Genomic DNA, 26,311 nt, shown 5'->3' on the forward strand with positions numbered 1-26,311 from the left:
ATATTTTTTTGAAGTTCTGAATAAAATCCAATATATAGATATAGTAATTGTATTAATTTCTATGTGTTCTGCAAAACTAATTTCTCTGCAATTTTCTTACATTTGGGGCTAATTTAAGTTAACTATTGAAAAATAGTTTTTTTAAATAAATTATTTTTTTATTTTTTTTTACAATAGTCTGTAATTTTCGTGGTTATTTTATGCAATGCCAACAACAAATCCTTCATTGGTACTTTTTACAATCATATATTTGGAAGGTCAAACTTTCATCCACAATTACTTGCGATGAAGGAGTGAGCGTTCTGTCTATACAAAGTTCTGCAGTTGAACATTTTTTCAACTCACATTTTTCGATATTTTGTATGTTATAATGTTAATAATGTTATACTTTCGTGATTTCAACTTTACATATTTTACAGAGGTTAAAACTGTAAGTTTATTAAAACAAAACAAAATGTTTGCAATTTTTTGGTTTAAACTACTCAGCAGAGGTCGCAGATTGCTTACGTTTATTTCTATGTTATGCTCGCTTCATTAAGTAAGGGTTATAAATAATAGAAGCTAGTTGGTCTTGTAAAGATATAGACCACTTAAATCGCCTCAAAATTTTCTGCAATTGCTATAATCGATATAATGAGAAGAATGAATTGACGAACTGTATTTACGTAATACTGACCATTTTTTTATTCGGCACGGAAATCAAGTTTTGATATTACCATGTAGACAATTTTAGATGAGACGCATAACTACAAGGAAACAAATGAAAACGATATTATTAGTTGGAACATTTTGGAAGCCTTTTGAGAGATAAATCAATTCTTAGTATCAACATATAAAGTATGCTTTTTGTGCTTCTGATTAGTAAATTTTCGAAAAATCGTTACTGACGGCGAACAAGACGATATTTTTGAGATGGTCCAGTCTCCGACAATTAAAAATAATTGACTGTCAAATTTATCGAACGGGAATAACTGGATAGGAGAGATTTTTGATATATGGTGAATACCGGCCATTTTCAACAAGTTTCAACAATTTGTTCGTTCCATTTTTTTAAAACTTTATTCCTTCACATAAATAACATACAATTTTTTACAGATTCTTTAAACAGTGCATTAAACTTTGGCATGGAGAATAAGAAACTTATTTAATATTGGCACAGTGTTCATTAATAACATAACAAATATCTATTACAAAATTTGTTTCGGCGCATATTCCCCATATGGGAATTAATTATTTTTTATTTTATTTTATTTATACTTTATTAGTGAAATAATTCCTACATTTCAACAAAAATGAAATCATAGGTAGAATTGCATTGGCAATTTTTTCTGTGTGATCTGTGTTATTCCTATATATTTAAATTAGTAAATGAGTATTTTTTTCCAGTTGTATATCATTAATTTGCATATTTAGATCATTTAAATTTTTATTTTTTAGGTAAAAACCATATATTTTCTTTTGTTAATATTAATTTTTAGTTTGTTTTTTCATTTTTCATTTTCACAATTTCAAACATAGACTAGAGCAGTATCATCTGCGAAGGTGTTGTAACGTACTTTAGGTTCGGTATTTTTTAAATTAAGAACGTACAGGGAGTACAACACGGTTCCAGGGACCGAGCCCTGTGTAACATCATTCATGTTGGATTTTAGTTGACTATTTATGTTGTTTACTTTAACGTATTGAGATCTATCTATCTTTAAGATTAGTCCCAATAATATTGAGCGTTATCCCTTTAATTCCCATTTTTCTATTTTCTTTAACAATATGCTAATACTAACAACATTAAAAGCTTTTTTTTAAATCACAAATCGATCATTTTATGATCAAGAGCCTTAAATGCGCTATTAACAAACTCGACAATTGCACCTAGAGTCCTATTATTTTTCAGGAAGTCATACTGATACTCATCCATTGCAATGTTATTTTTTAAGTGTTTTAACATACGATTTTTGATATTTTTTCCCAATATGTTGGAGGATATGCATAAGACAGAGATTGGTCTGTCGCTATCCGTCTCCTGATTAGATGCTGATTATTTTTCTAATTTTAATTCTTCTGAAAAAATGCCAGTTAACATTGTTAACCTATTTAGTTATAATAACATCAAATTCTACTTTTAGATTGCTTGACATTTATCTCGTCGTGCCCTGGCGCAGAACTCTTTTTCAGTTCCAGCATGGTGTTAAGAGTTTCAGTTCTTGCAGCCAATTTTAATTCTTAAATACCAGCACAAAAACTTCAATACGGACTTTTTGATTTATTGTATGGGAATTTAAAGTACTTTCTTGTTAAACGTTATTGACGATTGTTTCTCCAACTTTGATTACTCATGCTATTTGCAATTTTATGATCGCCTCCTCTACACAAGTAGAGTTGACAACTTATCTTTAAAAAATCTATTAATAAAATTTCATAGTTTTTTTAATAAATTATGATTTTTTAATAGGAGAAAACTCACCAAAGTAATACATTTTAGGAAACCAAAGCTGACTAAAGAATTAAGCTCTTTAAGCAGAAAAATGATGCTCTAAACACCCAAGCATAACTCATTTACGTGAACCGATAAGTTCAAGTTGTCATCGGTAGTTATATCAATTAATTTGACAGTATTTGGTTGATAAAGTCAGTTATCCGTTGGAATGATCCTAGTTTGGTTTCTATATGTATTCACAAGACGTCTATTAGTCCTAAACCACTCTCAAGCATTCACAACACTGCTGTCAGGAATAAGTCAACTAACGTTTTACAATGTGACATCAGAGTTGTCTTTGGGGAAGTTTACTTGTGTCTGTATAACCCACAGTAGAGAAATTTATTTATTAGTTAGTTAATTAACTTTGAAACTTTGAAATATTTAACATCAAAACCCTTCTAACCAAAAAAAAGGTGACAAATAAATCATGGCCTACTGATAAAGTACACGCTGTCTTACACGTCTTAAAAAAGTGTCCGAATAATGTCACATTTTGACAGCTGTCAATTTAACCGTTTTGGGGTTACGGATATTTCCCAAACCAATTGATCGATAGTAAATCTGAAGCACATGCACTAGGTATCCTCTAAAACTATCTCCATTTAACCTTTGCAGTAGGTAAGAATAGGAGCGGAGATCCCAGTATATAGAAGCGACTCTGGGACAAATTTTCGTTTTAACGAACATATCATTTGCAAAAGTAATTTCTTTATCTAGTTTCTAGGTTTAAAAAATCCTTCCCGATCTGGCGAGACTTGGCAACGCCGCTTTGCAAACAACAATGGGATGATGTCCCGTTTATCTTAAAGAAATTGGACACCGCGGCGGCACCGGCAAGAACGACGCAACAGGAATCGACGAGTATATGAAAATTGGAAAGTAACGGATCTTGATAGACAATAACGGGAAATTGAAAACTTCTATAAAGACGTGCGCAGGCTAAATTGGAAACACGCGCGCGTCTATCTCGACTTATTATTTTTCGTCTCGTTTTCGCTCGCTACGGGGCCCACGAAAACGTAAAAGTCATTTTCTAGGAAACGGCCGAGTTGCAGTAAACAGGTAACTATGCATTTTTCGATGTACCAACTATGGATCTTGTTAAACCTAATCAAAACTCTTAACTATAAGGATTCACTTAAACTCCGATGTCTCAAAAATTATTATTTATCAAATATTACCCGTGTTTCATTCACGCGGGCATCATCAGACCTAAAAAAGCATTCTTTTTAAATTACTAGTAGTATATTATGCAACAAAAGCGGTGAACAGCATCTAATTCACGAGTTTATTTGAGACGAGCGGAGCGAGTGCTTAATAAAAGAGTGAGATAAAAAGCTTGTCAAACGCGTTGCATGCTATATTTTTTCTACGACCGTCGTACCAATTAAACAAAATATAAACTAGTTGCCGTTAAACCTAGTCGCTTATCGTTCCGATCGGTTATGCTAATGTTGTCTCTTTTTAACTGTGTACGTTAGACAAATAAAGATATATTATTGGATTTGTCATATAAACAACGGAATAAACACAATTTTAAAACTTTATGTTGCTTATTTAACTTTTGCAATTGATCATTAAGTAGTTTATTTAAAGAAAAAGACTGTAATTAGAAGAAAAATCATCCAATTATAGAGCTTTTAAGGATGAAAAAACAGGTCCTTACCTTCAATTTTGATTTGATTGTACTGATGAGAGATAGATATTTGAAAATCCACTAAAGTTCATGCGAAGACTATGTAAAATTTCTGTGGGAAACTTAAATTATAAATGTCACTATTTACTGACTAGTCCACTAGATTTTCATTCAACTTATAGCACGTAGTATTTAAATTGTCTGATATATTGCATAATATATTTCTGTGTATTGCTATTTGGATTAATTTTTTCAAAACAACACGAATACATTCACTGATATGTCCGTCAGAATTCACAAACACCAAAATTCAGACGGTGCGGTAAAATCTTCGAAAACATCCGATTGCTCCCAAACCCGTGCATTAATATTCCGAAAATGTCCGAAGTGGCTCGGATCCATGGCAAACGAAACTGACGCTTCCCGTATGCTAGATCGGTGTGTAATTAGGTATTTTACAGACCGGAGTAGAAAAAATAACTTACATAAATTAAGAAACTAAGAAAGACATGAACTCAAACGCACACGGACACAAATTGGAGGCCTAAAAAAACGAAATAAAAAATACTGGGATCAAGAAGTATAAAAAATAAAAAAAACTCACCTAACAGGGTTACACCAAAGACCTGCATTTTATATTATTAACAAATAATATCGGCTCCACATTTAAAACGTCATTGCCCAAGCAAGGAGAGAATTCTTTTTAGTTAGTTTCTCTAATTTCACCTGCAGATTAAGTGTTTAACTTTTTGAAGTAGCGAAAACAGATTTGGTCTCTGTGATTTTGTCCTTGTACTTTTTCACCAAACTGAGATGTTCCTGAACGCTGATGGTATTCTTCCTGCCAGACTGTCCGATATAAATTGCATTACGGTCATCACAGTTCAAAAAATATATTCCTGATCCTTAACTTTTATTATAAACTATTTTAATGTCCGTTTGTTCCAAACGATATTACCAAAATAGGTAAAGTATTGGAATTTATATTATAGAGGTTTTAATTTTATTATATAATATGTTAATAATTTGTTGACTGAACAAAGTGGATAACCGTTATTAAATGCAATTTGTCTAACCTTCATCAATTCCTTTTTTAATAATTTCCTTGCAAAGAGAATATTAAAAAGCTCTTTAGAATGAAAATTTAAGAGAATATAGAGAGTTGGAAGAAAATTGTATCACATTGTCAGTAAATGAGGCCTTTCTAAAAATCTCGAATTCAATTCTTTTAGTCTTCTTAACTAATAGAAGATTGAGGTACCCCCGATTTCCCTCTCCAACATTACAACAAGCTTTGTTGTCTGCCATTCCAGACAATGCTGATATCATCCACAGATCTTTTATAGCTATTAAATATGTGGAGAAATTGTCTCTCAACATTAGACATGCAAATTTCTCAAAGAAACTTCCACAAGCTACTGTAATACTTTTAATAAAACTTCTGGATTCCTCCTGCGTCGGTTTTTGTCGACTCGAACTAGCTAACGTTTCGCCAATCATCCTGTTGGCTTCTTCAGAGCTTGACTGAAACTGAGGATGATTGGCGAAACGTTAGCTACCTGGACTCAACCAAAAACGACGCAGGAGGAATCCAGAAGTTTTATAAAAAGTACATGAAAATTTCACTTAAAAAAGGTGATAGGGAGTTTTCGGAGTTTTGTGCCAATGAAAGGAATACTCCCTGTTTTGTTTAAAATATCAGTTAATACCAAAATTGCGATAGTCTATCGCCAGCACCATAGAGAAAATATGTAAAATAATGTTATCAGTGCACAACAGAGGGGTAATCACAAAGTCAGAGAAATCCCCAGTCACTACAATGATTTCGTCTTATAATCAATACCAAAATAAAATAGAACTAGTAATTAATATCCAGGCGTTGTTTTCAAATTTACAACATTTATTCCAGAATGTTTTCAATGCTATTTTAATCTATTTCAATTTATCGATTTCTTGTAACTCTTTATCTTGGAGTCACTTGAGACATATTGTAGGCAGTAGTAGTTAAGTTGTATTATAAAGTAATTGCAACTTGTTATTGACTGATCAATGATTATTATCGTTGATGATTATAATGATTCATTGATATTGTGCCTATAAAAAAACTCAGACATTTTCATACATTTTCACCTTTATGTGTATCGGCTGCCATAATTGGCAAAAGACGTGGAACGTTAGGTCACAATACATTTGTGATGGACACCGAAAAACCAAAACTAGTCAAATTAAAAAAAAACATTTTATTTATTATTGTTTCAATTTTTAAAATGTGTTTTTATATATTTAACTGCTTAGTTTTGGCATTTTGATAAAAAAATAGCCAAAATTTCGAAACAAAGGAAACTTCAATATAAGATTGTAGTATATTATAATAAAATGTATAAAAGCTTTATGTTTATTTAGGATTTCCCAATAATTAATTCATTAATTATTAAATTAAATTAAATAATAATATATCCAACGAATTTTTAGTTCAATTATTAGAGATCTGGTTTTTATTATTTATCTAATTCGTATTGGAAAAAAACGATGGAAAACTCCAACTGAATTGCAGCATTATAATTTATTTTTCAGTTATGGTTCAGTATATTTTTCGTTGTGTTTGAATTTGAATTAGGGAACGTTTTTATCACAATTCAAAGATAAATATCGTCATTCGTTCGTTATTTTGTTAGTAAATCGGAAACTCTCTTTTTTTATTGATTTCTCAGTTTCTCTCTTTCAAATTTATTTAAACCAGTTATTGCTGCAGTAGTGTACATCTATGGGTATTCCAATTGTCCAGAAAGAAAAGATGCCAGAGGGGAACCTATACGATTTGCTAGTGAAGATTACTGGCAAGGAAAGAATGCGAAAAAAAATTGATGAAAGCACCAACAAAGAGAAAAACTAATTGGTTCCATTCACTACTATACGAAAACACTACCTATACAGGGTATTTCAAAAAATGCTTCGCTATTTTCTAGTGGAAATATGATAATAAAAAATGGCGTCCATTTAATCATTAAAGACGTGCCCAAAAATTTTCCCTCAAAAAAACGTTTGTTTTAATCTATTATTTCTTTAACTCAAAGAAACTTAAATGAAATTAAGAAACACATACTTTTGCTTGGACAACAACAAAAAATCTAACCAAAACTAATTTTGATTTTACTATATGGAACAGTCTCTAAAATATCCACAAACATGTTATATAATTTATAACTTTATAACTGTCACTAATGTGATTTCTGTAAGCCAAAAATATAACCCTTAGCGTATCACCCATTCTTTATATTCTAATCATATTCGAATAATTTCCATTTCATTCCATTCCAGGATGCGTCGTAATTTTAAGCCAAATAGCATTAAGTTAATAAAGGATGCTAACAAATGACAGTAATCCCATTGCCTTATGGTTAACTTTATGTATTGTACATTTTTGGAAGCCTCTTGTAGAGAATTGAACAATTCAATAATGAATAGGGTCTTAGGCTAAAAAATTGCTAGGGATGACCATTGGGAGGAGCGAGTTGAAATTTTAACGCCCACATTTTATGACTTATATTATGACATACTGACTGCTCGTAACTATCGGTCTGCATTTTTCTATTTATCAAAACGGGTGTGTGAGCGATACTCGATTTTAAGTTCTAGTTAATAATGATGTAGGTATTGATCAAGTGGAGACATTTAAATATCTAGGAGCACTTGTGGATAAAAACGGGGTAGGAGAAACAGAATCGAAACACAGAATACAACAAAGTAGGAAATAAAAATAAAAAACGAGCTGAGAAAGCAGTGGTGGAGTCAGTTTTGAGCTATGAATCAGAAGTGTGGACTTTAACTGCAGATCTAAAAAGAAGGATCTTAGCTTAGATTAGATTAGATATATCAGACGTAGCACAAGAGCGTAGCGTTGCTACTTTGGGCGAATGGCTCCGGTGCGTATGGTGCAATTGACAGTTCGTTTGGGTTCCGTGGTAGTGGGGTCACCGCTTAGCGAAGGCACTCTTTGACTTGGGCCGAGGGTGCAAAGACGGCGTGTGAGTGGATCAAGGCGAGCTGAAATAGTTTTGAAGAAAAACGCCATAATTATCAGGTTATATGTTGTTTGCTCATCTGGTTGGTTATTCCTGATTATGTTCTGTCGGCCCCAAAAAAGGTGTTAAGCTAATATCGTTCTGGTCAATCGTGTATGTCTTGTGGCACATTTTCAATGGAGCTCTGGTATGTTAAAATTTAAGTCTTGACTCATAAATCCATTTTCATAATTTATTTCACCATTTTTCAGTTTAGAAGTTAACTTTGAACATTCATGTTAACGTAATTTAAGGGTTTCAAGACTGGGTCACGTTTTTGGTAACTTAACCTGCAAGTTCCGGCTTCATTTACTGTCCATCGAACAGACCCCGTAAACACTGTGGCACTAGTATTGTTTACTAAACGAGCACGTCACCTGCCTACCAGCGATGGTTGAATGGAATGTAAATAACAAACACAAGCAGAGTAAACTAGCCTAACGGGAGTAGAACTTGAGCAAGTTCGTACAAACCTTCTTTTAAATATCGATTGGCCTATATGTGAAGCAAATCGTAATCTTTAACCTAAATTACTACAAAACCTATTTACAAGCAGAGGATTTAATGTACACGGTAACTGATGACTAATTTATGGCACAAGTTTTACGTAGCGGAAATCCCTTGATCAAGTGGTTTACAGCTGTCTTTTATTTATTTTGAGTCAACGATTCGGGAGTTAGTGTTGTAGTTATCAGTATCCTTTAGATGAGTAAATTGACTGTGTTTTTATATATTTTTGATTTTAATTAATAATTTGCAAATAATCTTTCTACACAAACTCTCTATCAAAGGTTTAACTCTTAATTTTTTTGTGCATTAGATAAAAAAAAACACCTTCACGTACTCATCTCAACATCGGAGTAAAAACTTGAGCTTAGATCTAAGTTCCACTGAAACGGTTTAAGGAAAATAACACCCGAAGGTTATCAGTTCTTTTCTTTCTACGTAATCCGATACCTTATTTCTAACCACCCAGAAAAATGTATAAAACTGTTTAAAATAGAACTTACTGACTAGTGATAATTTTTCTATCGATTAAAAAAAATGTTATTGATATTTATGAGTTTCGAAAGCTCTGGCTTTAGGCTAAATCCATAAAATTACATCCATAAATTACATTTATTTAATTATTTATTTATTTATCAACGGGCCAATCGCCCAATATAAAATAAGCTTCACGTGCACGAAATAATAAAAAACAAAAAATAAAATAAAACATAACATAACAACATAACTAGGTGAAGGCTTGGCGGCGCCCTAATCATTCTACAGGGAGCGTAAAAACAAAGACTAGCCGTTGCCGTTTCTTTTCTTAAGCCCGGTTTAAGAAGAGCGTTACAAGAATATCACGATTAGGAAGAAAAACCAATGAAAGCAAAAGAGACGGTGCTGGATCGAATAGAAAGACGATCATTGGATCATTAGGAGTGCCTGAAGAGAGATGGCCCAAAAGAATATGTCAGTGGAGGCCACCAGAAAAAAGAAAACGATGCAGACCACGTAGATCGTGAAATGAAAGGATCAGAAGATTGATGAATGAGCGAAATCTACAGGAAGTGGATGCCTTGGATAGAGAGGTTTGGCGATGACGTGAGTGCCGCAAGATGAAATGGTTTATTATCATTAGCATACATGATATTACGCACAAACATTACTAAAACAACGCTTGTAATTGACATAAGCGAATCGTACTAAATTAAATTTATATAAAAACAAAAACTAATTATGATATAAGAATCTTTTGCCATTTTTTGGAAGCTTTTTACATTCGTTAAATTTTTGGTATCTGTCGGCAGAACAATCGAAGCCCATCACTAAAGAGGCTTTTTTGCATTTGTTAATATTAAAATCATTTTTACCCTTAACATTATAAGAGTGTTTGTACGACCTAGGAATTAAATAATCTTGTAAGATGGAAGTAATTTATTTTTTATTTTGTATATCAAGATGCTGTCAATAGTTAAAAACATATTGTATTGTATTTTAACTATACCCGAAGGGGTGTTGTCTGGGTTTAGTTTGGTAGTTCCAATGGGATCAGCGACAATCAGTATCGCGCCTCTGTCCTGCTACCGCGAAGCAGCAAATAAGCGACTATGCCGCGCCCCCCCTTCCCACCAATAAATCACCCGAGACGGAAAAATGTCCAATTTATCATCCGAACGTTCGGCTCGTAACTAAACCAAACCGCTCGCTACGGAACGAACGTAACCGAGTTCCATATAGCGGCGCAAAGTGTCTGCAAAATAAGCTCTTGCCTATTCCGAATGTGCGACGGAATATTTTTAGAATAAAAGGATCACTCTAAAGTTATACGGTCAGGTTACTTGCAGGAAGCATGATAAATAATTCAGAGGAATGTATCTGTGGCAAGCGCGAGCGATACCGAAACCCTACTGCTGGGAATAAGGGGGGACGTTCCAGACATTTAGGAAAAAGTCCGGGTCAACTGAATCGAAAACGGTATCCTCCGGGGAGCTTATTGCCTTGCGCACGCGCGTCTTTTTAGTAACTGGATTTTAGGGGATTAATCGCAGGCGCCGAACCGATTGTAAAGCGATCTTTAGCTTAGTGAAGTGAAGGAAAAAAGTGCCAACCGTGTTCAGAGAAATTAGACACGCCCGTTTAATTTATATTATACAATAAAGCTCAGATACGGATGGGAAGTTTGCGGTTATAATACGACCAAAAATATAGTGCATTTATTGCTTTGACGTTATATTTGTAGAAACTTGAAATTTTTATTTGAAACTTAAATGCTGCGAGGTGTTTTTGAATAAGTAGAAACGTTTATTTTAACATCAGATGATGTGTATAGTTCTTAACAGTTTAATCGATATTGCAATATGTTATGATATTAAGCTGCGATCCTTCCAGTAAGTACGTATTTCTGTATGGTCTATTCATAGATATAAGTAAGTGAGCAATTGCTTTTGAATGGGATTATCCAACGGTTATTACCAAAAGTTTCGGAATTTAAATGCAGGTAAAATTGTGGTCCGTAATAGAAAATAATTTTATACCTACCTGTGTTTAATATTCTTTGGTTTGGTATATTACTTAGTTTAAGTTCATTAGTAGTCATTCTTATTTCGTGTGTAATACAGCGTGTGTTGAATCGTGTGCGAATTACGCAAAATATGTGCGAGTCTGGTGTATCTCGGGAGATGCTCCCGCCCAAATGTAGAAAACACTATTCTATTGAGACTACGGAAGTTATAAACAATGTTTATTTGACTCTCATTGAACGTGGTGCCAGCAAGATGAAACGGCCACATTGACGAAAATTCTAACATCAACTGTACGGAAAATTGTGAATAATCCCATTTCAGCTAGGAAAAAAAGAGGCGATGCTGACATTTTCCCGAGTGAAGATGAAAGTGATCAAGATATAATATGGCATAAAAACCGATGTTAAATGTGGCTGAATTACCTTATGGAAGTGTATTGAACACATGGGTTTTAGATTTAAAAAATTGACAAAAAGCAAGTTTTAATAGAATCTTTTAGAATTCGGAAATGGCGACTGGAATATCTAGAAAAAATTAGGATTTACAGAGAACAACAAAGGCCAATTATTTACTTGGATGAAACCTGGTTCGACATTTATGATACCCCGGAAAAGAGTTGGATTGGCTCAACTGATAAGTGTAAAACAAATGCGCCATCAAAAAGAGGTAAAAGAATAACTATTTTTCATGCTGGCTCTAAAGATGGTTGGATTCCAAATGAGCTTTTTCTGTCTGCGAAAAATATTAAAGATTTTCCTCCGGATTACCGTGAAGACACCATCGCTGATTAATTTAAAAGTTGTTTTAAAAACAAACTAGTTCCAAACATTCCTCCTAATAGCGTAATTGTAATATACTATACACAGTAGACAGTTGCAAAAATCCAAAACTACATGTATAATAAGGACATTTATTTCACGAAGGTTATACCAAAAAGCAATTAATTGAGGTTTTACAAAGCTTGAACCTACAAAAGGAATACGTCTGTGATAATTATGCAAAAAATGTAGGGCATACAGTTTTAAGGCCTCCACCTTACCACTGTATATTTAATCCCATTGAACATGTTTGGCACCAACTGAAATCTGCCATTTGTCGTAACAATGTTTTTCCCCGTGTTAACTCCAATGTCCTCAAACTTATAGAAACCGAAGTTTTTAATATCCCTCCACAATAATTAGAACAGGCGATGATAGCGATAGTGATAATGATATATTATGTGAATAATTTTAATTAATTTAAGTAAATAACAAAAATAATTTGTAGTTATATTTTAGATATAAACATAAATTTATATTGTTGATGTTTAGTATCTTTCCTAACATAACCAAAAATAATTAAATTCTAAGCAAAGTACGGACCTATTCGACCATATTTCATTCTTACAGCTTGCCCGGCTCTTTCCTTAATTCGTATAGTCACTTTCTATGAACAGTCTTTATCACGTAAATCCTACGCTACGTAACATTTTTCAAGAACTCGAGAACTGTTGAGAGGTTTACACGAAGTCACCGCATTAAAAAAAAATAGAGAGGAAAAGAGCAAAGCCCAAACGCGTTCGCGCTAGTATTCCCGTCAGCAGGAGTGAACGTGTATGTATACGAGCCACGCAAGTGGCGTAACACATAGCTTAATGAATGCCTTCGTATCTAATTATAACCCTGTGCGGCCTTACGTCGACGACGACGGTGACGCCGTTATCAAATATCCGACTGCGAAAATGCCCCGAATGAAACGCGATATCCCCTACAGACGCTAGAGGTCGCACGAGAGGACCGCCGGATTAATTAAAATTAAAGAAAGGCGCAACGACGACTCGCGGCACTTGGATACTTTATTTCCGGCTCGACGATGCTCGACTACTAAATTGATTTCTTCAGGAGCGTAGGATTATGAGATTTTTATTCACGGTAGATGTATACGGAAAAAAGGTTAAACTAGGTCCAAAAATGGCCTAATTCTCGGAGTTTTATTTAAATGAAATGATAATTGATAATGATTAAAAATAATTTAAACCTACAGAGAACGATGCTCCATTCTTAAATTTTAAATAACATCCTATCGAATACAATGATTTTCTTATTAAATTAAGAATAAAAAGCAGCATCCTTCAAATGGAAGATAATACTTAATAATAATTTCCTGCGGTGTGACGTCACACAGGATGGCACGCATTTCGTATATGCATGTGTTTTCATATATAATAACACATTTTGGTGAAATAAAAAACAATGGGCAAGTTCCTTATCCATTGTAGATGCCTTTGACGTCTTTAGAATTACGTGTAATGGATAGTTTTGATTGAAACACTCGGTTTAAAGTATTAATCAAATATTTCGTTATATGTATTAAAGCAGAATAATAATTCTTGACCAAAATTTAAATTATTTTGATTCAACTTTAAAATACTTGCCGCTGACGTCAAATGTTAGAGGAAAATGAGTTGAGTGTGTGGAAATTGCCGTTTAGATAGAAAATGGCATAATTTTTCACGTAGTAAGGCCAGTATATTTTCTAATAGTTTTGTATATGTTTATTGTTATGTTATGTTATGTTTTTGTATATGTGACGGACATTTGAACGTAATATTCGACTATAAGTTTGCTTATTAGAAATTTTCGATTTTGTCAAGAAATAAAAAATGAATGAATGAAAATTGAAAAAAATTCATACTAGTTCACTTTCCCGTATTCGGCTTACAATACGATTCAACTAATATTTTAGATTTTTGAAAAATTCTTGCTATACATGTATTATTATCAGCATTGATTTATTATTTTATTATTATTATTATTATTTATTAATTGCAAACGTTAATAATAAGAAAATACCACTTTTCTGGGATTTACAAGTCAGTTTCAAATCATCAAAAATTTGAAGTTATTACTTTTTTATAATTATTATTTTCTTCATGCATGTTGAAATTTAAATGATGTATTATAATTATTCGTGAAAATATTAGAATATTGTTATTTTAAATTTTTTGTTGTTAGATTTGTTATATATTATTGCGAGAATAATGATTTTGATTATATAAAATATAGGTTTATTTTGATTAACAAACCCTTAGTGTCAATAATAAGTTGTGTGTCTGTATATACCTAGTATTAGTTTAATAAATTTCGAAAAAAAATTTAATACACAATAATAAAGCCTTTACTTACAGTGTTATTTTACTTTATAAAAACTTGAAATCACATATTATATATTATAGCTATTTTTTATTTTAAATAATTTCAATCTCACTATCGATCAACAGCTTCCATATTATGTCTCAAAATATTTGCAAACATAACCTAACGAACCAGTGTTGCTTAAACTTGGAATTCTGGAATAATAAAAACTTCAAAATTAAGATAGTTTTGAAGAGATATTTAAATTAATCTGTTTATATCATGAAACAAACATTATGGTTTTTGAAATCAAAAATAGTGTATTTTAAATTGAAGTGCAAATTTGTATCAAAATTTACCAGAACTAACTTGTGAACTGGTAAGTATAATACAATTTTGGAATAACGCTACTATTCTTGATAATTGTGTAGCTTTCTTTTCCTTCACACTGCTTCTAGATTTCTCCTGCGAAGTTCTAAGGTAGTCTACATTCAAGTCCCACGGCATGCGGGAGTTTCTTACTGATGAGCAAACTATTATAGTCCACTGACTATCTTGATGCTTTGCCCGCTTTCCTCTATGATAATATTATTAATTTAAACAAATAAAGAAATATCGGCCATTATTGGAGAGAAAAAATTAACATTCTCATGTTTATGAAGTACAATTTCTATTGAAAATATGGCCACAATTATTTTGAACTGTTGTTATCCACAGAGGCGAAGTCCAGCATGATGCTAATCATACTCCATATCTTAATGACTTAAACAGCTGAAAAACTTATGCAACAAAATTAAAGTTAAAAATTAATTAATAATTCCTATAAAGTATGTTGGAAAACGCTCAAGCAGTCTCAAAACAATAGCAGCATTTGCATAAAAATCCATTACCACTGTTTTTGTTTACTCGATAAGAACTCTGAATTTGTATTTGTATTTAAAATTGAAAAGTTTTGTAAAAGCGTAATGAACAAAGTAATCGACTGAATCATGAAAATCTTGAAAAACTTATTATAAGTTCGAGTTTTCTAATACCACGGATTACTGCGAACCATTTCCTCTCGTCATTAATAATTAACCATAATTGTTTTTGGGTACTGCAAAATAACACGAAGACCGTCAGAATTGACAGACGTCAAAATTCAAGTCAATATCTCCGAAAACTTCCGATTGCTCCCGTGCGGCAATTTCCCGGAAATGCCCGAAGTGGCTCGAAGTCGTGAGAAACGAAACTGACCTGGTAAAATCACACTTTGCGCACACTGGATCGGTGTATAATTGAGTATTTTGATTATTAGGAGTTTAGGCTGAACTATAGTATTTTCCAAAGTTTTTAGAAAAGCAATAATAAAAATACTGAGTTTCATTTTCAAAATGAACAAGTTGACAGTCGCTTCCGATCTAATCTAATCTAATAGCAACAGCTTACGTAGACGACCTCCATTGACTTTAGCAATATTTTTCTGATAACAAATCGACGAAATTTCCGGCGAGACACCTTGCATAACCTATCACATAACCCTGCAGGTGCGGTGCGTCAAGTTGCAACCGCAAACTCCGTACCTAATATAAAACAAATTGCCGCAATTAATCAACTAGTAAGTTGTGCTGTCCTCTCGTTATAGGCCCTAACAAATTATTATTTCTCGTCAGAAAATAAATCGCACTGTACATATACGAAGTCGTTACGTAAATTTACTCGTAAGTAATGACTCGAAACGTCAGAAGAATAAATAGTATTACGGAATGATAAATGGTCTGTGTGTTTCACGGGAGACAATGTTAAACTGTCTAATTTATACTTATTAATGAAAAAAGTCAGGTCGAAAATTTTGGCAGCGGGTTTATGAGAGCTTTAAATTATAATTAATATAGGTTGATGGATCGCTCTTTCCTCTATTCTTCTTGCTCTTCTTTTCGTTCACTGTCGAGAAAAAAAACTGGTACATTGGTGGCCCAGGACAGCTCAGTTGGTAAAGTAGTTTGGTATCGTGCAGTAAAGTTACCAAGAAATTGTCACGAGGGCTTACCAGACTCAAGTTTATACTACAAGTTGATCAAGGAACAATGTTGGGATGAAACAGTTGCAGAGTGAGCTAAGCTGCTAAGCTGCCCAAAGGAAATAGCATCCACAATCCTTAGTGATATCCACAGATAAGTTATGTATGGCTCAATACTCTCACGGATCACTGCTTTCTTAATAAACACCAATTTAGATTGGCTTTAAGCAGTACAAGTATATGCAGAGCGTGGAAAAAGGAAGACGATCATGTGAAGCCATGTTGGATGAATTTTATCCATATTATGCGAAAATAGGAGACTTGATGAAGAGGTGAGCGTTCTGGCTAGTTATAGGTTCCGCTTATGCCTGTGGTGCAACGTGAATGTAAAAATAATTGAAAACCTGGAATACATAATTTTACTGCCTTTCAATTTGAACAATGCTAAAATTTAAAGAAATAAGTCTAGCAAAACTTTCGTAGTAAACTAACTTGGCTAGTTTGAGAAAACTAGAATTGGGTTCTACTGTATTAAGCTTTTGTATGAGAGTACTTTTGTATGAGAGTACTTTTACAAGTTGAACAAGGGCAAAATCTATTTAAATACACTTTCTCTCACTTTTAAATAATAGTAGGGGCAATTTTGACACACGACGCTAACAACGTACACTAGACCAAATCATGTCCTCCTTTGTCCTCATGATCTACCCAGGTATTTAATGATGTGAACAATTTCGGTGTAGGTTTTCATTTACCGTTAAAATTCGTCATTAGTAATTTTCTGACTCCAATATGCTTTTGTAGACACAGAATTTAAAAAATTGGGGTTTATTTACAGTCCACGTCTCCACGCGGAATTGAATACACGAAATAATTGAGAAGTCTCCTTTATTTCTAATGTGAGGCTGCGGATCTTGAATATTTTTACTGTAGATACTAAAGCAATTTTGACCCTTACCAATTTGTCATCGAATCTTTTGAGAATTCTATAATTGTAGTTTTCAGGTAATTATATTGTGAGACTCTTTCAGTTCTGATCCGGTTTTGTATACAGATCTTCTCCGTTGAGGTCTTTCTTACTTATTATCATGAATCAAAATTAATTCTACCGTTTTTTCCGAAGCTGCAGACGAGTTGGCACAAAAATCGTCTCGCGAAAAATCAGTTTAACGCAATTAAACCGCCACCAATTACAGCAGTGGGTGGCGGTAGCCGCGCAAATTGTCCATTGTTTCGGAGGTGTACGAAAAATCCCGCGGATAGCGTTTTTCGATAATTCAATTTTGCGCAACGCAAAAAGCCCAAGACAGAGGCGTCGGCGGCTGGCGAAATAATACACGAAATCTGAAGCAAAAATTTGAAATGCTACATTTTTAATTACTGTTGCAAATTAAGCATTTTATATCTTATATGTAGATCGAGATTCAAGAAAATGGGTTTATGGCAGTGCCAAAATTTCCCGGCCTGAATATGAAAGAAACAAAGTAGAGTAACAATTTTTTATTATTTTTCAATATAATCCCCCTTAACTTCAATACACTTATCACATTTCTTTATTAACAACTCAATCCCTTCACAAAAATATTCTTTTGGTTTGTCTGAAAAATGAGCTAAAACAGCTTCTTTTAACTCAACTCCTTAAACCGCCGTCCACGTAACTCCTTTTTCAAATATCCAAACAAATAATAGTCGCTGGGGGCCATATCTGGACTATAGGGAGGATGATCTATCTGTTGGAACCCACACTCTAAAATGGCAGCTTGTGCAACCCCTAGCCGTATGGACAGGTGCATTATCATGCAAAAGACTCACGCCTCTGGTCAGTTTTCCTCGACGTTTTGCACGTATGCAGTCTCGCAATTTATGTAATAATGTTGCGTAATATTTACCATTGACCGTGGTATTAGTTTCTTTAAAATCAATCAAAAGAATTCTTTCATAATCTCAAAAGATCGTGGCCATCACCTTTTTTGTTGACTGGCAGACTCTGAAATTTCTTGGAGGTGCTTCACCCTTACGACGCCACTCCATTGATTCTTTTTCCGATAGAGGGTCATAATAGAGAGCTATGGTTTCATCTCCCGTCATAATAGTTTCTATCTTCGGTTCCGACCCACAGAGTTCCAAAAAAGACCGCGTACACTCGACACGGCGTTGTTTTTGAATAGCCGAAAGGTTTTTAGGAACCCATCTTGCACTAACCTTATGCATACCTAAATGATGATACAGGATTCGACGAACACTTGTATCAGAAAGCTTAGTAATTTCTGAGGTTTCCTTGACCTTTAAACGTCGATCACTCAATACCACCTCTTCCACAATCGCAACAATATCTTCCGTTATGACCTCCACTGGTCGACCAGTTCATGAATCATCTTCAAGGGACTCCTGCTCCATTCGAAAACGTTTTCACTACAGAATACGTACACACCATCCAGCCTTTCTTTAATAATTTTAGGTGCTAACCCTTCTTTTGTCATCAACTTTATGACTGCTCTCTACTCAATTTGCGTTATGTGCGACATTTTTTCGGACACGTCTTGGTTAAAATGTTGTCAATAAAAAACTATTTGATGCAAGACTTCAATTTTTTTTTCGCAGCCTACTAAGATATATATTTAAAAAAAGACTTTTATCGTGATACTGGAGCTGCATCTATGTCAGGCTGGGAAATTTTGACGCTAACCTTTTCCTTTTTTCGCATTAGGAGACTTTTTGTTTGAACTACTTCGTTAATCAAGGCAATTCCTGATATTGATCAAATGAAAATCAGCATCGGAATTATTGGTTGAACCAGTCCCTTCTTCATCCTGTGATAAATATTATACCCTTTTAAGGACGCAAGTTATCCTCCAATTGTCTTTGCTATTTCCGAACATCAGAAATGGCTTGATAATCGCATAGAGTTTCAACAATATTGTGTATCATCAAATGTTTCCAAATCAATAGATCAGACGAAGAGGTACTATCGGGTGGCCGCCAAATTCACCACAGTTAAACCCCCTAACTGTTTTTCTTTCTAATCACCTGAAGACTAAAGTACACAAAACGAAATCTAGCACGTTGGCTGGCTTAAAAGAGAAGATAAGAGCCGAAATTTGAACTATACTGCAAAATGATATCCAAAACACCGTACGGGAATTAACGGACAGAGAAGCACAAGGATGCATAAATAGTTTTTATCGTAAGTTAAGTTTGCGAATTCGTTAGAATTCTTAATTATTTTGTTCATGAAATGAAATCTAGAATTTTAAGAACAATCCAAAAATGGAATAAAAACGTATCGTCTGTATTTAAAATAAAGAATTTGTGATCATTGATCATTTGAACCTAATTTTAACGACTGTTTCACGATTGTTCAAACCTATGCTTTTCGCTGAAGTATATTGAAATATGCGCCAGGTTAGAATTGTCGCTCTTAAAAAAAGCCAAACGCCATTGAGCAGAAAACAACGTAAGATGGCGCTGAATGTATCGGCAACTAAATCTTTCATCACTCTGGGGAAATTCAACTCGCATCGTCGAAATTACAAAAACCGAATCGCGTCCTATTCGAAGCTAGTCGGGCTGACATTTTGAAAATTTTCCCGGAGCATATTGGATACGTCAAGTGCATACAGCCGACGAAATTAGTGCGTAAATCAATATCCGGTGCCGGTTCTTTGATCGCGGCCGCAGCCGACATCGAACGTGCTATACAGGGCGGTCCACGCGGGATAGCCGGTTCTAGGGTTTGAAAGATTGAAAAATGATTCCGCAATGCGGTAAATTATAATTTTAAAACGTCAGTCGCTCAATTTTAACGTTTCTGGTTTTCGAGATATTTTGAAAAAACTGAAAATACGTATTTTTTAAAAAGCTTTTTGGGTCGTAATTTTAGAAAAAATAATATTACCATCATAAGTTCGCAAAACTATTTGGCATATGGCTTTTACACGTTTTGGAAAATAAAAATACAAATGAAATACTATAATTTTTTGTGTTTTTAATATATTTTTTTGTATTTATATTTTAAATTTACACCAACTTGCGTAACCTTCTAGATTTCCTATGCAAGGTTATGGAAATAAAGAGTGTGTCTATGTCTAATTACACACAAATTCCGTTTTCAAATATCTTGAAAGCAAAAAAAGTGGACTTTACTCCGCTGGAGTCTTTAAATTGCCTAGAATGGGATTTGGTTATACAGGGTATTCGCTGGAGATTCATCATCCAAAAAATGTTGATATAAACGTAGATTCGGAAATGTCTAGTTTCCGTGATCCTTTTTGTAAAATGTAAATGTAATTGTATTGCTAGTTTGTCTTTGATATAATTTGCACTATCGCGTTTTCGAATATTTGTTTGTATTTTTAATTTTTCATTGTATTTATTTGCATGAATTTTTATGTAATTTTTATCTTAAATTTATACCAGGGTATGTCATTTTTTTGACTTCCTATAGAAGTCTATGGAAATAAAAAATAGGTATGTCTAATTACCCACAAATGTCTTGAAAGCAAAAAAAAAAATTTTGCCTGTACAGGGTGTATCGCAAACATAGGCCAAAGATCCGCCGGAAATTCATCATCCAAAAAATGATAATCTAAATGTAGGTCTAAATGTCTACTTTCCAAGATATGTGATCGTTTTTATCATTTAACTCACCACAACTAGTTTGCATATGAAGGAAAATGGCTTTTACACATTTTGAAAACAAAAATACAATATAATGATATGCTATATGCATATATACTACTATATATACTACCTGCAGAACTCTATGGAAATAAAAAATATACCTAAATCTAATTACATACAAGTTCTGTTTTTTGTTTTTTTCAAATATCTTGTCAGCAAAAAAAAGGGGAAAGTTATGTCGCTGGAGATTTATCATCCAAAATATTTTGATATAAACGTAGGTCCGGAAATGTTTAGTTTCCATGATAAGTGATTAGCATTGTTTCTTAGAATTAAGAATATTGTATATCCAAAGCTCTAAAAATAAATGTTTGTTAAAATATGTTTTGCAAATTTCATGGTTTTAATTTTTTGTGCACGAACTCAAACAATCAAATAGTAAACATTATTATTTAAAGCAAATATCAAAAATTACAAAGACGTCAGTGGCGTACATCCCTTGGATAAGATACCTTCTAGACACCATTCTAGTCTGGTTAAAGAAAAATTAATTCATTATCATCATAAACATATTTTACGAATTGTAAAGAAGAACAACTTTTTTTTGTTTAATATCTTGGGCTCTAAGCATTTCCAGAGCTACGTTTGCGTCGTAGTTTCCAACCAAAACGGTCCACACTGTATAGACCGGCAGCTTGTTCGAATCAACCGAAAATAAACGCCACGTTGTGGCTCCGATGTCGACTACGATGTTTCCCTACGCTTTATGTGGGTCAAATTCAAACGTGTGAACTTTACATTGCCAATGGATTTTCGTATATTAATAAGTCTAGGAATTTTTGCGGGCAAATGCGGAACCGTCTGGTGCGTGACCTACATTCGAATGCTTTTTACTTTTCCGTGAAATTTGCGAACGAGATCGAAAAACACGAGCCCAAATTGGCAAATCTCAAAATAAAAATGCGTGGAATCAAATTTTCGTATTTCCAGCGCAAACGATTTTGCCCGCCGGATTCGGAATTTGTTGTTTCGATTGGATTGGATATTGGATACTCATCTAATTTGGGATGTAAATGCAGGGAGTATGCCAACACTGTTTAAAAAAATATAACTTTTCAAAAAATTTAAATTGAGTCTTGTTTTTACGAAAAATTTATACGCAAGTATAAATAAGTATTTTTCAAAAGTTGAAAACAAGCTGAACAATGAGTAATGAGTAAAAAATATACAGGGTGTCTCATTAAATAAACCAAAGGGCGTCCCACAACTTCCTGACCTAATTCTAGGCCAAAAGAAACAGTTTTCATTCTCCTAATTGTTAAAAGAAGACTGAGTCACAAGTTACTCTCAAAATGATTTCTTTTTAGTTTTTCCCTGTATCTCAAAAATGAAGCGACGTAGGAAAATCGCATAGCTCTATCTTTGTTAATAACGGAGATGCCTTGCATTTACAACCAAAATTGGTCACACTGTAGAGGGTGTACCAAATTGGACACTTTTAAGAGAAAACTCTCCTTGGTCTGGAACTCGATTTTCATGAAAAACATAACGTTAAAAACTGTCCAGCGATATTCGTTTCAATTCCAGAGTTATAGCGTGTTTTTCGAAAATGTGCATTTTTCAAAAAAATCCCACAAATTTTCTTGGTATTTGAAGCTTATGGCTTAAATTTTTTTTTTATTAATTATTAACAGAAAAATCAAATTTCTATATAGAACATCTTATTAGAAAAGAAATTAAAATTACCTTTTCAAAAATATAGCATAATTGATAATTTGATCGAGTTTTTTTGGAAGAAATAGAAGTTTTGTGAAATTGTTATTTTTCTGATTCTAAATTGAACGGAAAATCCCGGCCTAAGTCTGGCTTTAAAAGCACACCAAACCAAACTTAAACCGAATATCAAAGAAAATCTTTACTAAAACATTAATTTGCACTTTATTTTTGCACTTTCCTTCTTTGACTCAGCAAGAAAAAAATTTCTATGTTCTATGTAACAGCGTAGTGAGGGCGGCTCGGTGTCTAAGATTCAGATTCATGAATTGATTTCCTAATTTCTAATTTTTCATTTAAATATTTAGGCGGTCTGGAATTTATCACACGTTTCAAATAGCATTACAATTTGTGCTTGAAAACGTTTTTTAAGTTTAACCAATTTAATTTCTTAATGCTTCTGTGGGATTTGCGTAAGTTCGAAATTAAACGGCAGCAAATACTCTGTACTTTTTCTAGCCGATAAGAGACCACAGCGTCTAAACAGGGGTAGTATACAATATTGCAGTGAGACAAGCGAGAGAGAACAAGACTCTTACATAATTGTATTTTCATGTCGTACGACAATACAACAACACAACAATTTCAGACTTATATAACATGGCTTCGAGATATCCGCGACATGATCTGAAATTTTTATTTTCGCCAATATATAGACACAGATTTGTAACAGACTCATATAATGAAGTATTTTATGAAAATTGAGCTTAACACCGACGCTAGTTTTCGTCTATCGCCAATGGCCGTTTAAAAGTGACCCACTATGTACTGTATGTAACGGCAAAAATAGCAAAAGCAATTTAAAGCCATGTTTGATTTGATATGACGCAGATTCGCTTAGGAGGCTTAGAGGAAAATGGCGGATTTCGTTTTTCGTCAGTAAATCCAAAAAAATTTTTTTAAGACGAATAGGATAACGTGAATTGAACTGATGTGGCTTTTACTTCATGAAAATCCATTTAACAAAATAAATAAGTTCAGATTTTCACGCAATAATATATACTCGCATGACAATTGTTTGGACAACACCGTGTCTTTTCAAATGTAATATTTACCAACTACCTGCTACGATATACACCGAAAAATGAAAATAAAACCTTAATTAATGTGAGAATTTTAATAATGGAGAGGTATTTAAATCTAATTTATCATTAAGCTCATGTCTCATTTTGTTTGTAAATTTAATTTTCTACTCTTTGTGGCTGTATGTAAAATATCAAAATTGGCGTCAAAAATGTGTTTCTCTGTGTTTAAGTGTGTAGCATAATTAGAATATAGACTATTGTTTTTAAACACTCTTTTATGTTCGTTAATGCGTTTCTTGAAGGATCTACCTGTTTGTCCAATATAACTTTTAGGACAAGATCGGCATATCAACCTGTAGACACCTGATTTTTGAGATTTTTGACACTTCGTTTATAGTTTTTTGAAAATTCTGAAAAGTTCTGAAAACTATTTTTAAACCACCTATTGACAAATGTTTTGAAACTTTTTCATTTGGTTCTCCTATGTAAGTAATTGTTCTGTATTAAGTTTCGGATAAATAGAGTTTACTGTTGTCTGGATTTGTTTTTTATTTATAATTTTATCGATAATGGATTGTTCAGTGCAATTTGTTTAATGATATTAAGTTCTTTGTTGTAATTTATTGTTGAGAGTGGCGTATTAAGAATTATGTATATAAAAGAGTGAAATGCAGCCGTTTTGTGTGTATAACGGTGTGTGAAGGTTTATGATAAATTGAAAAATTTAATTTGTATTGCGTTTTCGTAATAGTTAAGTCTATAAAAAATAATAGAGTTATCCTTTTCAATCTCAATAGTGAATTTTAGACGATTATGTAATGAGTTAATGTAATTTAAAAAAGAATTCAATTGTCTGTCAGTTCCGACAAAACAAGCAAAGACATCATCCATATATCTATACCACCATAGAAAACTTTTACTTAAAGGATGTTCTTGTATGATATTTTACAAATTAACCATAAAAATCTCGGCTAACAAAGGACTAAGAGATGTAAATGTGTCCATTAAATTGAAAATAATTTTGCTCTAAATATACTATTAAGCAATCTAATAAATCTTGTTTCACCAATGGGTTAACTTGTTTCCGAGTGAGGGTGAAATCTACTAAATCTATCACATCCATAGGTATAATACTGGGAAATAAGTTTTGTACATCAAAAGACAATAGTGTTACATTAGAAGGGATTTTGATATCTTTAATTTTATTGATTAATTCAAAAGAATTTTTTATTGCAAATTTTGGTTTAAAATCTGTGTGGAACTTTAAGATATTTACTAATTTTTTTGAGAATTTAACTGCTGGAGCCGTTAGATAAGACACAACTGGTCTAATGGGCATATCTTGTTGATGTAACTTAACTAAAAAATAAAATTTCGGCGGTTGTGGATTCATAATTGTTAATAAATACTTGTCCTTGTCACTAAATAGTATGGAGTTAGTAATTACTTCCTTGATATAACTCGGTAGGATCGAGTTTGATACATTGGAAAAGTTCTGGTTTAAGGAAAATGTTGGTTTTTGAAATATATTCTTGGAGATCGATAGCTAGTAGTTAGTAGCTAGTAGCAGATAGTTTGTAAATATTATATTTGATAAAGACACGAAACAATTGTCATGAGAATATATATAATTTCGTGAAAATCTGAACTTTTAGTTCTTATTTATTTTATTTAAGATAACATGTATGTCATGCCCCAATTGCCTTTTGTTTTCTCGCAACTCGCCTTAACTTTCATTTTCATGGTCGCCATATTGAATTTTTCGATTTTTGGAAAGAGCGTGAAATTTCTACTTGAGTGTTGTCTTACAAGTGTACAAATGATTTTATCACAGTTCGTATAGATAAATCTTAATTATTCGATAAGTAGGCCATGGTTTATTTAACATTAACATTAATAAATTACACACAGGACGACTTAGATATTTTGTTCAAATTATCGACTGTGTGTTTTTTAAAAAGAAAAAGTCAGAAAGGTCTTCATTCATTTAAGTAACACATAAACAACGCACAAGTTCGATAAAAATTGAAAAAGGAAATCGCGACAGAAATAATTTACAAGTAATGTAATGCAAAATCTAATTACATGATTACGCAGATTTGCAAAATGACTTCCATTTGCATCCATGTACAACCGTAGAAAGCGTTTTTCCATATATTTCTATATTTTTTGTGTGATCCCAGAGGAAGAAATCCCAGTGCGAAAGCTAAAGATCTAGGAGGCCAAAATATCGAACCATTTAATGAAATAATTCTCTCGTTAAGAAGTTTTTGACTTAAATAACATTACACTTACGATTTTAATAAGACAAAACGTACTGCTTATTAAAATACAACTTTGATACTTTAAATTATTTAACGTCATAGTCAAACTTAGATGGAAAAAAAGGTGACAAATAAATGTTGACCTACTTATAAAATAATTAACACCAAACTTAACAAAAAAAAATTTGTGCACTTGTGAGACATCGCTGAACCGAAATTTTACGCTCTTTTCAAAAATCAAATATGGCGACGATAAGAAAAATGAAATGAATGCCAGGTTACCAGATATAAAAAACGATTAAGGAATGTCATACACGCTGAAAAGCTCTCTGA

General features: G+C 33.0%; 1 protein-coding gene across 2 annotated transcripts in view; it reads right to left on the bottom strand.

Annotated features, from left to right (window-relative positions):
- Positions 1–26,311, bottom strand: part of LOC132701551 (uncharacterized) — a 731,275-nt gene that overhangs the window by 703,902 nt on the left and 1,062 nt on the right. The window lies entirely within an intron of this gene.

Source organism: Cylas formicarius, unplaced genomic scaffold (genome assembly GCF_029955315.1).
Source record: "Cylas formicarius isolate icCylForm1 unplaced genomic scaffold, icCylForm1.1 PGA_scaffold_10__41_contigs__length_53128322, whole genome shotgun sequence".
NCBI lineage: Eukaryota > Metazoa > Arthropoda > Insecta > Coleoptera > Brentidae > Cylas > Cylas formicarius.